An 18,144-nucleotide genomic window follows, 5' to 3' on the forward strand; every position below is an offset into this window, starting at 1 on the left:
GTAGTTTGGTGTGAAGTTTATTTTAACGCATAAAATCGCTTTAGCTAGTAATTATGTGCACAGGATTCTAGGCCTCATTGGGAAAAACATAGTGCAGACCACACTTTCTCTTCATATACCGAGGTCTCTGAAACAGATGAACTCTACTTCATCTGCACGATATTCTTGGCCTTGAACGGGAAAAGATTATTATTATAGCTCATGGTTTAATTTATATATGTGTATGCACCATAGTATAGTTAGAAACATAAGCAAGACGTAAGCTAAAAATATAAATGACATCACCCACCTAAATAAGTGCCCCTCACCTTTGAGACAAGTATTTTTTGGTAGGAGGTGCAAGGGTCCATCATCTGTTATATAAATATAAAGACTACACCATTTCCGCTGGGTGGTTCTAAATGTATATGTAGCATAAACCGCGTGCTGTGCTTGCTGGTCTACTTTTCATATTTGTGTTGTGTTGTTTTTTCAGACATTTTATAGACCCGCATCGGTCTAGCCCTCGATTTGAATACCATAGCCATATAATAATTTCATATACCTTAGCCACAGATTATACTAAGGCCATATAATAATTTCATATACCTTAGCCACAGATTATACTAAGGCCATATAATTATATCATATACCTTAGCCACAGATTATACTAAGGCCATATAATTATATCATATACCTTAGCCACAGATTATACTAAGGCCATATAATTATTTCATATACCTTAGCCACAGATTATATACTAAGACCATATAATTATTTCATATAACTTAGCCACAGATTATACTAAGGCCATATAATTATTTCATATACTTTAGGCACAGATTATACTAAGGCCATATAATTATTTCATTTATCAAAGTTACCTAATTATTTCATACACCATGACCATAATTATTTCAAATATCATGGTCACATAGTTATTTCAAACCAACTGCCCTGTCGATCTTATTGTTAAAATTAGAAAATGCCCTTGCTTGTGCCCACTTTATATTTAAAGAATAAGCTAATTACTGCAAGATATTTCTAGAAACCCCTTGCAATATAACTCTATTTCACATCCACTCACCCCTTCCCCCTCACAAACACATACATCTGGAGTCACGTAATTCTGATCAAATCTTGTTGTCTTAAAAACAAAAATAAGTAAGGGAAATAATCAGAAAGGGAGATAAAAATGCCAGCACACATTATGTTTTTAAAGGAAATGAGCTGTCTAGAAGCACCCATCATGGAACGCATATTCCCCTCCTCCAGGGGGTGGGGGTCTGGCTAACCATGTCGTCAAGAGGGGTATTACGTCACGTTTTTTAACTGCCCTGCAAATGGATGGAAGCAGGCCTAGATAACGGTCGGTGTTAAAATATGTAGGGATAGGGTTATGTAGCAGGCGGATAAATGTTATTATGTCCTGCAAGTATTTTATTATATAATTACATCACTAATTAATTATGAATCTATTTATTTATTTTTATTTTATTTATTTATTTGTCTCTTGCTTGTGTTAGTTTGTTTTTTTTAATTAATGTGATAGCTTATAGATTTAGACCTATGTAGCAATCAACATTTTCCAAGTTTTTTTTTAACCAGTATCCATTGCGTTATATATATATATATATATATATATATATATATATATATATATATATATATATATATATATATATATATATATATATATATATGTAGCTCATCTGAAACTGTATTGTTATGCCATCGGTTTAAAAGAATCGGTTTGAAACATGTGTGTGGTCTACACATGATGCTGTATTTTGTAAGTCGTTAATCACATGGGTTAACAGCTGGTGTTAGTGATGTGCGCCCCCCCCCCCACACACACACACACTCATACACATCTCGCCCTATTTGTTTTCCAACATTTTGACCTCATGTGTCGTCGACCCCCCCCTACCACCCCCACATTAACTTATATGTGCCCCCCCCCCCCCAAGATTCATATCTTGATCTGACGTGTGATTGTAACCCCCTACATCTAAAATTGATGCCCCCCCCCCCCACATCTCAACCTGATTTCAGCCCCCACACACACACATAGACAACCACCGCCCTCCACACACATACATACAACCACACACACACACACACTCACGACCTTGTATGTGCTGAGCTATGCACTCACCACCACGTGTTGCACACCATATGACCTCCCTTGACCCAGATTCACTCAGCTGCTAATCGATCTCACCCAGCTATTATTACATACTCCGTCTGTACTTCATTCATCTTCACTCATGTAATTCTTTCTCCGTCATGCGTGCATTAAACGGCAGTCACGTGATTTAGCTCACCAAGATGGGCACAGGCCAGCCAACAGTGTGTACAGTACATCCACCATTCCATCTTGCTTGTGTTTAGCTTTCTCAAATCATTTCTTTCAAACTTTTAAAGATGTAGATCTAGTTTTCTATTTGTGTAGAGGCGGGGGGAGGGGATCCTATGTAGTTGGAGCATAACGTTTTATTGTTTTCATTCCACATTCTTTCCTCCGTTCTGCACATGCCCCCCACCCCCTCCCCCAACATTCTTTTAGGAAGAAAAAAAATATTTTAAACTCTTGTCTTTCTTCCATTAGTTATATTCCCACCCCTAGCCCACGCCTACCTCATAAACTCAGCGCCTGCTTAATAAATCATTTCCGCGAGCTTTTTTTTTTGTTTCGTTTTATTTTTACATTTAGCTTTTCTCTTCATCCCCTACCCCCCTTAGCCCACCCCATCATTTTGTGATGCGAGTATCGTATTTAACATATATTTAAATACTCGCTTCTGTCTTCATCTTACTTCTGTCTTCCTCTCCCTTATACGATCCTCTTTTTCTGCCCCCCCCCCTTCTTTCTGAACCCTCTCTCTCTCTTCTCCCTCCTCTCTCCTGTCCTCTCTCTTCCGTCTTCCTCTTGCTCACCCCCGCTCACTACACAGAAACGGTTAAGATTTACTCTTTAACGCCTTACATGCAACCTAGACCGAATCGATTCCGAGAGTGTAGTATCGTATCATGCCACTCACTCCAGTATTAAATGAAACAGATAGGCGGCTGATAGTGAATGTGGGCCAAGTTGATTACAAGTCAAGTTGTTGCTGGTGATGTATGACACTTGGTCCGGTTATTTGCGTAACCGGACTATCTGTTTGAGTAAACGGACAATACGTTTGAGTAACCGGACAGAATGTAGACGGTCGGTGATAAATGGACGAGTACGAGATAGAGAAACGCGATTGGTCAATTTACATTTGTTTGTGCCTAGATGGCTGGTTGTTTGTGTGGTGTAGATAATGTTGGCGTTTATTTTTGTGTTGTGTTTTATCGTAGCTTTTAAACTGGTCACGCGGATTTATTTATGTGTGGGGTTTAGGGGGCAGGGTAGATCGTGTTTAGGGTTAGGAGCAAGGTAGCCTGGATTAGGGGTAGGGTAGATCGTGTCTTTTCCATAGCCCCATTTTAATTATATTTACACATTTGATTTTATTGTTTCTTAATTTTTTTTCAATACATTTTTGTCGAGGCCAGTTAAGTCTAAGGATCAAGAGAATGAGGAGCTTTTATTTGTGAAGAAGATGTTTAGTTAACAAAACAACATCAATTTAAATTAAAACACATCAACCTCTTCGTCTTCATTAGAATCGCCTTAAAAAACAATTAATTTATTTAGTTGATTTTTGCTGAGACTAAATTGGTTGTTCTTAAACAGCAGTTTAATGGGATCCGCGAGACACTAAATACTAACTTATATTATTTTCCTTAATCTCTCTTGGGTTCTCAAGTTTAGCCTGAGGTCTTTGGCTGAGGTCATCAATGTAAATTAGTGTAAGAATTCTGGGGTTCGTTATCCTGAAAAATCGACTACACTATTATCTTCATGTTTTTTAAATATCCGTATTCGATTCCGTATCGCCGGTGAGCACTGGACATCGAGTCGCGTGCGAATACTCGCGGCTGTTGCTACATGGGCTTGTGGGGGGGGGCGCGCGGTGCGGGCAAGGGTCACGGGCTGAGAGGCAGGGAACGCGTGCTGTACCCCCCTCTCTCCGTCGTGCTGGTGAGCAGATTGTAAGTCATAGACCGGCTTTGTTGTCTTATCTTCTGCATTGTGAGTAAACAATCAGATGTTGGTGTGTTGGTTTAGTATCGTTAGGAGTGCAGTGTAATCGTGTGTTTCGATTACTCGTACGTAGATAACGGTGTTTGAATCATTATCTATGAGTTTAGCGCAGATGTGTTTGTGCTTTTTCTTTTTCATTTTTTTTTTGGGTCGTGTTTTCTAATGTGTTAGGCAGTGTTTACATAAATTGTGACCTACTTGTAGTTTTCGATAGAATTAGGTCGGGATAAGTTGGCTTTGTTTACGCCTCACGCGTAAGTTATAATCAGTTATCGATAGACTTGTATACAACCGATCTAATGTGTTAATTGTTTTATAGGTGTAACGTGTTTAATTGGAAGTTCTTTTAAAGTGCTGTGCGTGTTATTTGTGAGGGGGGGGGGACGTTTTAATTAATTAGTGATACCAGGAAAATGTGAATTTAATTAGATGGCCAAGTGTATCTTTATACTTCTGGCTATAGCGCAACCCCAGGACCAATGATAACATTGGCCCCAATGTATATATATTATGGCCAATTTATATTTTGGCCAGTGTATATTTTGTGGCCAATGTATATATTGTGGCCAATGTATATATTGTGGCCAATGTATATATTGTGGCCAATGTATATATTGTGGCCAGTGTATATATTGTACCCAATGTATATATTGTACCCAATGTATATATTGTGGATATGTTGTGGCCAACGTATATATTGTGGCCAGTGTATATTTTGTGGTCAATGTATATATTGTGACCAATGTATATATTGTGGCCAATGTATATATTGGGACCATTGTATATATTGGGACCATTGTATATATTGGGACCAATGTATATATTGTGGCCCATGTATATATTGTGGACTATGTATATAGTGTGGCCAATGACTATAGTGTAGCTTTATCTTCGATAACTGTAGGAACTTAATAGCAACCAGGTACTCTATAATGGACAATGGGTTTCTTTATTACCTAGGATTGTATAGTCTCTCGACATCTTTCTAGACACCGAACGAGAGATTGTGTTGCTAAAAGACTTATAAGCACTAAGTAAAAAATAATAAGTTACAGAAAGATTCTTTATACAACATCACAAGAAAGTTTGTATCGGTAAAAGACTTCATAAGCACAAAATAAAAATTATAAGTTACAGATAGATTTTTATAAAACATCACTAGAAAGATTGTATCTGTAAAAGATTCCATAAGCACACAGTAAAGATGAAAATAAAGTTACAGAAAAATTATTTATAAAACACGTCGAAATTGTAATTTATTTTTTTTAAAATTACATTCGGTACATGCTTTTATTTTTAGTATGTTTTTGTTTTGTTTGTTTTTTTAAGTTTCATTTTAAAATATATCTTGTGCCAATTTTTTTAAATATTTTTTAATATCTCTCCGGCGCCTTAGTTGTCAAGATACGCTATTGAACTCCGTGATAGATCTAAACTCCATTCAAACGTTTCAAGTGTAAGTGAACACAGCAAGAATTGATCCCGGCCTGTATACAAGGGGAGTGAAAGGTTGTGAAGTAATTTATTTGTGGATTTGTTTTAAAACTCCTAGATTAGGTCCCTGTGGTCCTGCTAGATCGAGAGGGGTGGGTGGAGGCACTTTTAGTAGATTAAATGGGAAGATGGAAAGCCTGGCCAATTCCACCTTGTACAATCAATAGTTGGCTCTCAGCTTGTTTAATTCTACTGTGAATAATCGTTCTACCGCGCTAGAATTCGATATTTTATGTTTTTATTTTCTATATGTTGATTATAATCTAGTTTATCCTTACTGCTAAGGATTAAGACTTTATTATGTGTGTCTCTATTGTGATACTTGTTGTTTTTTTTAAGTAGCATTTATACTATAATTTTATTTATAATATAATTTTTTTCAAAAAACAAATTTATTTTTATATATTTGTTAAAAGCGTAGCATAACCATATTGTCCGAGAAATATTTTTAAACAGTCAACTAATTTTTATAATTAATGAGACTACTACTGAAAACTGGACAGAAATTCCAATTACGTAACTGGTGCCATTACATTTGTGTTTGTATCAGTCGTGCAATTTCCTGATGGATTTTTAATATCGTCCCCTGTGACGTTTTGAAGACTAATACCGCTGTGACCAAAGGGAGACAAGAGAGACAAATCACTAAAGGGAGACTACTGTCTAGTGAAAACCCAGTTTTCGAAAGTAACTGTAAATCGTGACTTCTAATGCAACGGCAACTGAATTATGATACATTTGGATAGAAGGCGAGTAGGAGAGATAACTCTATAGTTTTCACACAGGACACAGCGAGGCCGGAGTTTAGTGATGTTTATAACGTAAGTTATTCTTATCTTACCACACTTTTGTTGTATCATATTGTTATTTAGATGATAATATGACTGGGAAGATTTAATTTCGTTTATATTGTGCGTATGACTTGATTGATCTTCAACATGTTTCTGCAATTAAATGTAAAATACTTTAATAATTTTGGATCCCCTTATTAAAGGGACAAAAAAAAAACATGTCTGAGGCAAAATGAAATGAAAATAAAAAATTTAAAAAAATTGACTCAAAATTTTAAAAGCCTCATAGATGAAAGAGTATGCCACCCTCCATCAGTGTTAATTTCAGACTTTTTTCTTCAGGGTGTGGGAGGGGTTGCGGGTCACTGTTAAAAGTATATATAAACTCCGATTCGTTGGGGAGGTAGACTTTTTTTTCGAAGGATCGGGGGCTCTTAGAGCCCTCCCCCCCCCCCTCGAAGAGATGCCTGGAAGAAACTCTGCACCTACCAACGCGAATTTCAATGTGTAATATAATCTACGTTATATTTTATGCCTTTTTATGATTCTACAGCTATATATAATATTCAGACGCTTACACTCTTATACTGTTTCTTATATAAAATTCACTTATATAACAAAACTGGTATTAGTTTAGATAAACTTAGACAACTCTAAAGATTTGATGTAATTAAATTGTTTAATTATTATGTAGGCTTCCAAGGAGATCAAACTAGAAGTTTTCCGATTTATTTAGTCGTTTATTATTGATTCTTGTAGTTTAATTGGTAAAATAGATGTAAATATAACAGTTTGAAAATCGCTTATTTAAATGTCAAAACCATTATTCTAAATTAAATAAATAGTTTAGAGTGTTATTATTATACTTCAAAAGGGAACGCATTTTGCCAAAGATACCTCTGGAAATATTTTGGTTCTAGAAATGTTGTTTTAGCTACTCTTAGCAGCGCCAGTTCGTGACCTAGATATGATAAAATAACGAGGGCCGTATAAAATCGTCGTCAGGAAGAAAGTCAAGGTTCCCCCCGGGGCCCAACACATCCCCGGGGAGAGGCGCTTATTGGAGTCGATGAAGGCAAATATCCAACATTGAAGTTCAGAGGGCAAGGTTCAAACTGCACACATGATGTGTTTTGTTGTCGGTTTTGTTTTATTGTTGATTTTTATTATTTTGAGCATGTTTTTATTGATTAGCGATGTCGTGGTAGATAGAACAGTTATCTGCTGTCCCGTAGATCTCGAGTTCGGATCCCAGTTGGACGAGACTGTAGAACGTCTTTATGTCCCATTGGATTAGGTTCTTACAGTGGCTTAAAATACACGCAGTTAAGGAGCTCACGGTCAACATATTTAAACTCGTCACGGCGTCTCCTTGTAACACTCTAATACAACTGTTAAAAGCTGTAACATTCTAATCACCATGTAACTAGATGTAACATTCGCTATCCCCAAGTAACTAGCTGTAACATTCGCTATCACAATGTAACTGGTTGTAACATTCGCTATCACAATGTAACTGGTTGTAACATTCGCTATCACAATGTAACTGGTTGTAACATTCGCTATCCCCAAGTAGCTAGCTGTAACATTCGCTATCACAATGTAACTGGTTGTAACATTCGCTATCACAATGTAACTGGTTGTAACATTCGCTATCCCCAAGTAGCTAGCTGTAACATTCGCTATCACAATGTAACTGGTTGTAACATTCGCTATCACAATGTAACTGGTTGTAACATTCGCTATCACAATGTAACTGGTTGTAACATTCGCTATCCCAAAGTAACTAGCTGTAACATTCGCTATCCCCAAGTAACTAGCTGTAACATTCGCTATCACAATGTAACTGGTTGTAACATTCGCTATCGCAATGTAACTGGTTGTAACATTCGCTATCACAATGTAACTGGTTGTAACATTCGCTATCCCCAAGTAGCTAGCTGTAACATTCGCTATCACAATGTAACTGGTTGTAACATTCGCTATCACAATGTAACTGGTTGTAACATTCGCTATCCCAAAGTAACTAGCTGTAACATTCGCTATCCCCAAGTAACTAGCTGTAACATTCGCTATCACAATGTAACTGGTTGTAACATTCGCTATCACAATGTAACTGGTTGCAACATTCGCTATCACAATGTAACTGGTTGTAACATTCGCTATCCCAAAGTAACTAGCTGTAACATTCGCTATCCCCAAGTAGCTAGCTGTAACATTCGCTATCACAATGTAACTGGTTGTAACATTCGCTATCCCAAAGTAACTAGCTGTAACATTCGCTATCACCAAGTAGCTGTAACTTTCGCTATCACAGTGTAACTGGTTGTAACATTTGCTATCCCCAAGTAACTGGCTGTAAAATTTTAATCACTATATAACTGGCTGTAAAATTCTAATTACATGCCTGTAAAATTCTAATCACTATATAACTGGCTGTAAAATTCTAATCACCGTGTAACTGCCTGTAAAATTAGCTATCCTCCCATGTAATTATCTGTAAAATTAACTATCCTCCTGTGTAATTAAAGCCTGTGAACGGACATCACTTTGTTTCATCAAATTTAATCCTTCTCCCACCCGTCAGTGATTATTAATTAAGGCGAGATCATTAAAAAAAAACACAAGAGAGGAAGGGGGGTTTGAAGCTTGTAGAAAAATTAGCACCCTTCTAACCCACCCCCATAAAGTTTTCTCTTCTTTTTATTTTTCAAGTGTTTCGTGACGTCATTTAATTTTATTTTCCCCCCTCATTCATGTGTTCTCAGAGTTGTTTTTTTTTTTAATGTGATTTCTGTCAAACAAGGATTAGCGTGATGCAATTACCCGTCAATTGGATGAAATTCTTCTCATTTGGTTCTGTTTTTTTGTTTATAATGTGGAACTGTCCGTGACAAATTGTGTCCGGTTGTTTCTGTGTCCGATCAATTGAAAACTTCTAATGGCAATTCCCTCTGGTCCTGTCTATTGATCTCTCTCTCTTGTGTCTTATCTATAAAATAATGTGATAATTACGCCTATGTATTTATGGTTACTTGTCTGGGAATTTATTGTAAAAAATGGTTTCTTCATTGCGTGCAAAGTGTTCTTGTTTGATTGTTTCTCTGAGAGAATGATGTATTTATTTGTATGTATGTTATTAACGTCAATTTTACATTCCATATAAACGACTTTATGTGTGTAGCAGTTTAAATCGTTTCTTCGTTTTGTTTGGGTTCTGTGACTTTGAATCCCTCACTTAACTTAAAGAGGTGGTCGAGTGTTAGAGCGTAGTTCCAATTCTCGTATGTCTATATTTACATAGCATGTAAAGATGGCTAAATGGCTACCCTGGCCGTCTAGCCATGTTGTGTAGCTACCCTGGCCGTCTAGCCATGTTGTGTAGCTACCCTGGCCGTCTAGATGTTGTCAAGCTACCCTGACCGTCTAGATGTGTAGCTACACTGGCCGTCTAGATGTTGTCTAGCTATCTTGGCCGTCCAGATGTGTAGCCACCCTGGCCGTCTAAATGTGTGGCCACCCTGGCCGTCTAGATGTTGTGTAGCTACCCTGGCCGTCTAGATGTGTAGCTACCCTGGCCGTCTAGCCATGTTGTGTAGCTACCCTGGCCGTCTAGATGTGTAGCTACCCTGGCCGTCTAGATGTTGTCTAGCTATCTTGGCCGTCCAGATGTGTAGCCACCCTGGCCGTCTAGATGTTGTCTAGCTATCTTGGCCGTCCAGATGTGTAGCTACCCTGGCCGTCTAAATGTGTGGCCACCCTGGCCGTCTAGATGTTGTGTAGCTACCCTGGCCGTCTAGATGTGTAGCTACCCTGGCCGTCTAGCCATGTTGTGTAGCTACCCTGGCCGTCTAGATGTGTAGCTACCCTGGCCGTCTAGATGTTGTCTAGCTATCTTGGCCGTCCAGATGTGTAGCTACCCTGGCCGTCTAGATGTGTAGCTACCCTGGCCGTCTAGCCATGTTGTGTAGCTACCCTGGCCGTCTAGATGTGTAGCTACCCTGGCCGTCTAGATGTTGTCTAGCTATCTTGGCCGTCCAGATGTGTAGCCACCCTGGCCGTCTAGATGTTGTCTAGCTATCTTTGCCGTCCAGATGTGTAGCCACCCTGGCCGTCCAGATGTGTAGCAACCCTGGCCGTCTAGCCGTTTTGTAGCTACCCTGGCCGTCTAGCCGTGTTGTGTAGCTACCCTGGCCGTCTAGATGTTATGTAGCTACCCTGGCCGTCTAGCCGTTATGTAGCTACCCTGGCCGTCTAGCCGTTTTGTAGCTACCCTGGCCGTCTAGCCGTTTTGTAGCTACCCTGGCCGTCTAGCCGTGTTGTGTAGCTACCCTGGCCGTCTAGATGTTATGTAGCTACCCTGGCCGTCTAGCCGTAACCAATGAGGCGATGGTTTCGACACCCACAAGTTAGCAGCAAATGTTCAGGGGACTAAACTCCGTCTGATAAATGACAGATTTAATCACAGCAAGGGAAGCTACTCACATACCCCCCTCCCCATTCCACCTTCCACCCCCGGTCCTCATTTTACACCCCCCCCCCCCCTCCCCACCTCTATCTAATCTTGTTTGTGCAGGGTTTGTCTACATATTCCTTGAATCTTTTCTAATATTCCTAAAAGATGACCCACCCCCCACCACCTCACCCTTTCGCTTGTCATTCAAAGCGCCAGCCAATGCACATTCCCATGTTGTTATGTTTAATCAAATTAAAGAGATAGCTTGCACATCGGTTTCCTAATCTTCTTAAAGTATGGGGAACATGTAAAGAATGGGGAACATGTCGGGAATGGGGAACGTGAACGATTTATTGAACATGTCGGGTATCTTTAAAGTAAATTCATAATATGTGAATTTTAAACTTACGGGTGTTTTAGTCTGAATGCGATTGTGGCTTGCCACTTACAGAACAAACTGCTGATCAGGTTAACGGAGAGTTGAATCTGTTGGTCCTTTGCTTCGTGTGTGTAGATAGAAACTACCCAATCACCCCCCCCCCCCAATCTGTAGAACTTTACCAATCATCGTCCATCTACCTGTCTGCTAGCTTAATGATCAAAATAATCTATTTTAATGAAAGTTTGGAATGGTTTCAGGGTGTGCTTAAAATAATTTAAAATAGAATCCGTTAATTCACTGACTTTGATGTAATTATTTGAGAATATTTCTTCAACTTTATTCAACGTGTATGTCAGGCGTATTAAGTCCTACGACGGTGGTGTTATGTATCTAGTACAGTGGTCCTTAAACTGTTGTCGAAGGCACCGAACCCTATGAGTTTCATAGTCATATTGACTGAACCCTTCTTATAGTTCTGTCGTCCGCACTTACTAATCCGATCGTGAATCGTCTGAATCGGGTGTGTGTCGTGACCTTCACCGAACCCCTGAGGATGACTCACATGGGGTTCGATCGAACCCAGGTTAAGAACCACTGATCTCGAGCAAGGGTTGGTGTATGGTCAAATGTTTTTCCTTTGAGTAACGTAAAATACATGGAAATATGATGCATAGGTCAAGGTTACATCTTAGTCAGTTTGTGTTATCCGGGAAATGTGTGTATAAATACACATTTATGTGTAAAAATACACATTTACCAAGCTTACATTATTGTCAATGACGTAATATGTAACTGATCGATTTGATGGTACATTGAGACACATATTTCACTTGAAATATCTCCATCTAATCATACTCTAGAGGCCAACGATCCCATGTTAAGCCTCACTGATTGAGTTTCTGCACTGTTAGACAAAGCTTTGCAGAAGTGCGTCTCGTCTGTCTCGTTGCGTCTTGTCGTATTGAACTGATGTCTCAAGTACCGTGAGATAAGGGTGGAGTCGGGAGCCCGTGAGGGGTGGGGGTGGAATACTTAGGGGGTGTCGGAAACACGGGAAAGGCGGGAATATTTGAAGAGCGAGGACCACTGCTGGGGCGGGGAAGGGTGGGGAGAGGGGGGGGGGGGACACTGGAGCAAAGTCAATAATGGTAATGAGGTCTTACTGTGGATTCTGAATGGAGTCTTTTGGGGTGGATTTTTTTGGAGCAACATTTACATAACTTTGACTAGACGGTCAGTGAGTATTGTTATCTGTGAGTTGTTCTTGTTGTGTTGGTGGCAGGGCGGGGGGGGGGGGGGGAAGGAGTTTGATGTCATTGGCACGGTGATTTGATTTCTCAGAATTGTGTGGACAGTTGATGTGGGCCATCTTATGCTAAGGGAATATTTGGACGTTATATCCAGTTGACGTCTGGCCATTATATGCTAAGAGAAACTGGCCATTAGACATCGGGTCATCATATACTTAAAGAAAGTGTGGACGTTATATCAAGTTGACATCTGGCCATCATATACTAAAGCAATGTGGCCATTAGGTGTCTGGCCATCATATACTAGGGGAAAGTGGCCATTATACATCTGGCCATCATATACTAAGAGAAAGTGGCCATTAAACGTCTGGCCATCATATACTAAGGGAAAGTGGCCATTAAACGTTTGGCCATCATTTACTAAGAGAAAGTGTGGACGTTATATCAAGTTGACATCTGGCCATCATGGCTAAGGTAAAGTGGCCGTTAGATGTCTGGCCATCATCTGCTAAGGAAAAGTGGCCATTATACATCGGGCCATCATATACTAAGGGAAAGTGGCCATTACATGTCTGGCCATCATATACTAAGAGAAAGTGGCTATTAGATGTCTGGCCATCATATACTAAGGAGCCATTATACGTTTGGTCATCTTAAGTTCAGGGAAAGTGTGCCATGGTATTCAAATTGATTATATAACAATACTAAAGGGGCGTGTCTGGCATATATCAAGGCAAACTGCGTCCAGTTAGATGACAGGACTACCCATAAACCCACATAAACCTTGTACCTAGAGGTTAAAACAGTTCTACTTCATCCTAAGATCAATGATCATGAAACTCTGAACAAGCTATTACATGTTCTTGTGTGTGCCTATGAACGTGGCTGTATTTTTTTGTTTTTGTTATTATTTGTATTGATTTTCACAAGCGTCGACTTAAGCTTGCTGAGTGAAATATGATGTATGTGGTGTTACAGTTTTGTAAACAGTGTCGATTATGTTTGCGATGTTACAGTGTTGAAAACGTCTGTGATGTGGTGTTACTGTGTTAAAAACGTTGTATGCGATGTTACTGTGTTAAAAACATTGAATGTGATGTAACAGTGTTGAAAACATTGTATCTGATGTTACAGTGTTGAAAACATTGTATGTGATTTATGTGATGTTACAATGTTGAAAACATCGCCTATGATGTATATGATGTTCTAGTGTTGAGAACATTGCCTATGATGTATATAATATTCCAGTGTTGAGAACATTGCCTATGATGTATATGATATTCCAGTGTTGAGAACATTGCCTATGGTGTATGTGATATTCCAGTGTTGAGAACATTGCCTATGATGTATATGGTATTCCAGTGTTGAGAACATTGCCTATGATGTATATGATATTCCAGTGTTGAGAACATTGCCTATGATGTATGTGGTGTTCCAGTGTTGAAATAGTCTAGTCATCTGAGATGGAACAAGACACCAGCACTATCAATGTCCATAGATTAGGGTCAGAGTTTAACTCTACTAGGATAAGAACCTGTTTTCTGTAAGAGTTGTCTTCACTTGTTTGTGTGCGTGATTTGTGTGTTCTTAATACGAGGACGTAAGGTGTATGTATGTTGTTTTTGTATGTTTGAATCGTGTGTATGTTTTAATGACTGTGAGTTATGAATGAACAAGTTGTGTTGAAGAATAAACATAAGCCTGGCTTTCGTTCTCAATTTTCTTCAGCCAACTTGTAATTCAGACCCATCAAAGCCTTTACTTGCGTTAGTCCTTTCATTACCTTTACTGCTCTCCTGACTTCAAATACTAACATTACCACCGGTAACAGACCCCTAACTATGTACATCTCTATTCTACTTATATCTACAAGTCCCTGCTGCCATGCTTTAAACATGGTCATCATTTTCGAGGCTGACCTCTCCCACATGGAAAAACTCTCACGATTGATTGGTTGCTATTTTTAGACTATCCCGAGCCGCACGTGAGGTTATTTATAATCACGAACCTATTTGTTAGGCGCCCAATCTGGTCTTTGATAATGTCATGTCCTTTTTAGTGCCCGGATTGGTTTCTTGGGTCCTGTAGGGGACGTGTGTGGTGGTCAGTGTGGACTGGTTGAGTGGCGGGTGGGTAACATAGGTCAGCGGTTTGTGGTCACGTCTCAGAGGTGCTTCTAAAGGTCATCTGGCTTGTCTTTTTTTTTTAATTATGTAATCAAACATTTAGTCTTGTTTATTTCGTCATATATTCATGGGATTCGAACTATTGAGTTATTATTTAATTTTTTTTAAACAGCTTTTTTTAGTTTGTTATTGGTATGTATCTATGGAATGGTCTATCCATCTATCTATCTATCTATCTATCTATCTATCTATCTATCTATCTATCTATCTATCTATCTATCTATCTATCTATCTATCTATCTATCTATCTATCTATCTATCTATCTATCTATCTATCTTTCGCGTACACGCACACACACATACGCGAACAAGCTTGTGCTCTTAAAACCAGGAATGTGTCAACCTCTGGACCGTTGGTTACATTCCGCGGTGTATCGCACCACCCGATATGGTAATTGAGGTGAGGGGCAGAAGGTTTACCACCATCGCACACCATTACCACCATCAAAACCATAACTTACCACCATAATCACCATCACTCACCATTACCAACATCATCACCATCAACCCCATTACCAACATCATTACCATCACACACCATTACCACCATCACCATCACACACCATTACCACCATCACACACCATTACGACCATCATCAACATCACACACCATTACCACCATCATCACCATCGCACACCATTACCACCATCATTACCATCACACACCTTTACCAACATCATCACCATCAATCCCATTACCAGCATCATTACCATCACACACCATTACCACCATCATCACCATCGCACACCATTACCACCATCATAACCATAACTTACCACCATCATCACCATCACACACCATTACCAACATCATCACCATCAACCCCATTACCACCATCATTACCATCACACACCATTACCACCAACACATACCATTACCACCGTTACACACCATTACACATAACCACCATCACGCACCACCAACACCGTCACACTACCAAACCCCTACTCCATTAAAACTCTCTAAATAAACTCTCTCCCTACCCATACAACCCCTCCACCCCCCCACCTCCTACCCCCCCCCCCCCCATCCTCTCCCTCCCTTCTGATCATTTCCACCCGGAAACTGTGATTTCACGTGGCCTGTTTTTTAGCTCGATTAAATCGACATTTTAGATTAGAACCCGGAGAAGAATGAACATCTTCTATGTGCCCTGGCACTAACCTGCTGGTGCAGAAAGATATTGATGCCTTCTTCCCTTCAGCTTCTGGGCATAGCCGCTCTTCAATTCAGGGAGTTTCTTTCTTTTTTTAAGAAATAAAATATATTTTTTCTTTTAAATTAGCTACGTGATTTCGTGTTTGTATTTTTTTCGACACGAAATTAGGCGTTAATGTTTTATGTGGTTTAATTGGCATCACGGGAAATTAAGTACAGTTTCGGGGTTGGTGGAGATATGTTAAAAGGTTGTCCGTGAATGACGTAATGGGATTTCTAACCTATTTTTTGCCATGTTTTTCACGATGTTGTGATACGTCACAAAAGTCACATAATGAGTGTCCCACGTCACAGAGGTCAGCGTGATAAAGCTTTCGGTTGCTAAATAAACAAGTCCTGAGTTCGAACCCCTTTGCAGATGAGTTCGACAGCAACCCATCCAGGAGAGATAACTCCAAAATCAAACAACTGCTGCCTTGTAGTTTGTTCTTGGTTGGACAAAGGCTATGGAAGCAAACCCAGAAAGAAATGCAGGCTGAAATCAGAGTCAATGGTCTATATGGTGTATAACAAATTGACACGTAATACTTAATTGTGTTGTGGGGAATCCCTGCCAACATAAAAAACGAAATAGCAGATAAATGCCTACCACTAAAAAAAGTGTTTGCTTTAAAATTTAAAAATAAAACTTGTCATTTAAAATAGAAACGAAATTATTTAAATTATTTTTATTTAAAAAAAAAACTTTTCAAAGATTTTATTCTCGTCGAGTTTTCTTTACGAGCTTGGAATAACGAACACTTGTTAAAGGCGGCGTCAGCTGACGGAAGGACTCATTTAAGGTCTGTGATTATCCGCGGACCACAGAGAGACTCGCGGTTTTTTTATGCCAGAATAAGTCAAGGAAGATCAGCTCTTTTAACTTTTTTCCCCTTTTTTTTGAATTTGTGAATGGCGTCTTTAAAGCTGAGCTGTAGTCGGCAAGCTCCTGTGTGGAGGAGGGGTGAGGGGGTGTTTACTGTATACGGTACTATTTATTACACACATTCACTACGCTACAATTATATTTATTTTAAATTTATTTATTTAATTGTTTTTCAAAATTATTTAATTAATTATATATTGACTTTCTTCCTTTTTTGTTATATATATATTTTATAAGGTTTGTAAATTATTTTTGTAAATAATGTTGATTGATGTGCAAGCACGAATTATGGGACGGCATGGTCTAGCGATAGAGCGCTAGACTGCTACTCGAAAATCCCAAGTTCAATCCGGGTTCAAGTCAGTAGAACGCCCCTGAGTCCACCCAGTTCTAATAGATATCGAACTCACGTTAGGGAAAGTAAAGGCGGCTGGGCATAGTGCTGACCACACTATCCCTTCATATGCCGAGGTCACAAAAACAGACATACTCTACTTCACTTGCCCCTTGGGCCGTCAGGTTCGAAAAGGGAACTTGACTTAACATACAAGAAAGAGACACAGGCTACACCTAAAATTTTACCCATAAAAGAATGTTTAGTGTCGTGAGACTTTATTTTTTTACCCCCTCCCCCCTTCCTCGACACCAAGTTCACCCTCCATCATTTAACTGACCGCTTGACCGTGTGAGTAGCTATTGATCTCCCTACCGGTCAGATAACAGTGTTACAAAGAGCTGTCTGTTTGCCCAACGCCAATGATGTTCCATGCTTGACGGTTCGCCGTCCATCTCCATTGAACATTCTTCATCATCATTCTCAAACATCATTTTGTGAATTGTTTACCATACTACTTACTCGTTTACTTTCTTGGTACTCTTTAAATATCAACGCGAGTTGATTCGTATTGCATCACCAAGAATAACTAACCCTTATTTAACCCTAGCCTTACCTCTATCCATCGTCTATGTCCTTATCACGGTGGTTCTTAACCTTTTTGAATGTACCGAACACCTACTGTTTCATATACGCATTCACCGAACCAGACATAATAGTTCTATCGTCCGCACTGACAAAATCCTATGGTGAATCAAATGAGTTGGCGTCTTGATTTCCGTCTAACCCAGGAGACTGACTCGCCGAACCCCTGGGGTTCGATCGAACCCCGGTTAAAAACCACTGCCTCATCCTATACCTGACTCTAAACAACAGCTAAATAATATTTTCTTTGTTCTGGGTTTAGCGTAGAATTACAGTGTCGTTAATTAGCGGTGAATAGTAAAGATGATATTCCAACTTGGAATCCAAGTTTGTCGTTGACCAATGTCTTTCGCGTGGTACAGTGGTAGAGCTAACTGTTACTTAGTCGAACGTTTTGAGTTCGAA

General features: G+C 39.4%; 1 protein-coding gene across 5 annotated transcripts in view; it reads left to right on the forward strand.

The window, feature by feature from the left end:
• LOC131951600 (peripheral plasma membrane protein CASK) overlaps positions 1-18,144 on the forward strand; it is a 208,316-nt gene that overhangs the window by 148,414 nt on the left and 41,758 nt on the right. The gene's annotated exons all lie outside the window — the stretch shown is intronic.

This window comes from Physella acuta, unplaced genomic scaffold (assembly GCF_028476545.2).
Source record: "Physella acuta isolate Inbredline_101_S28 unplaced genomic scaffold, ASM2847654v3 ptg000815l, whole genome shotgun sequence".
NCBI classification, from domain to species: domain Eukaryota; kingdom Metazoa; phylum Mollusca; class Gastropoda; family Physidae; genus Physella; species Physella acuta.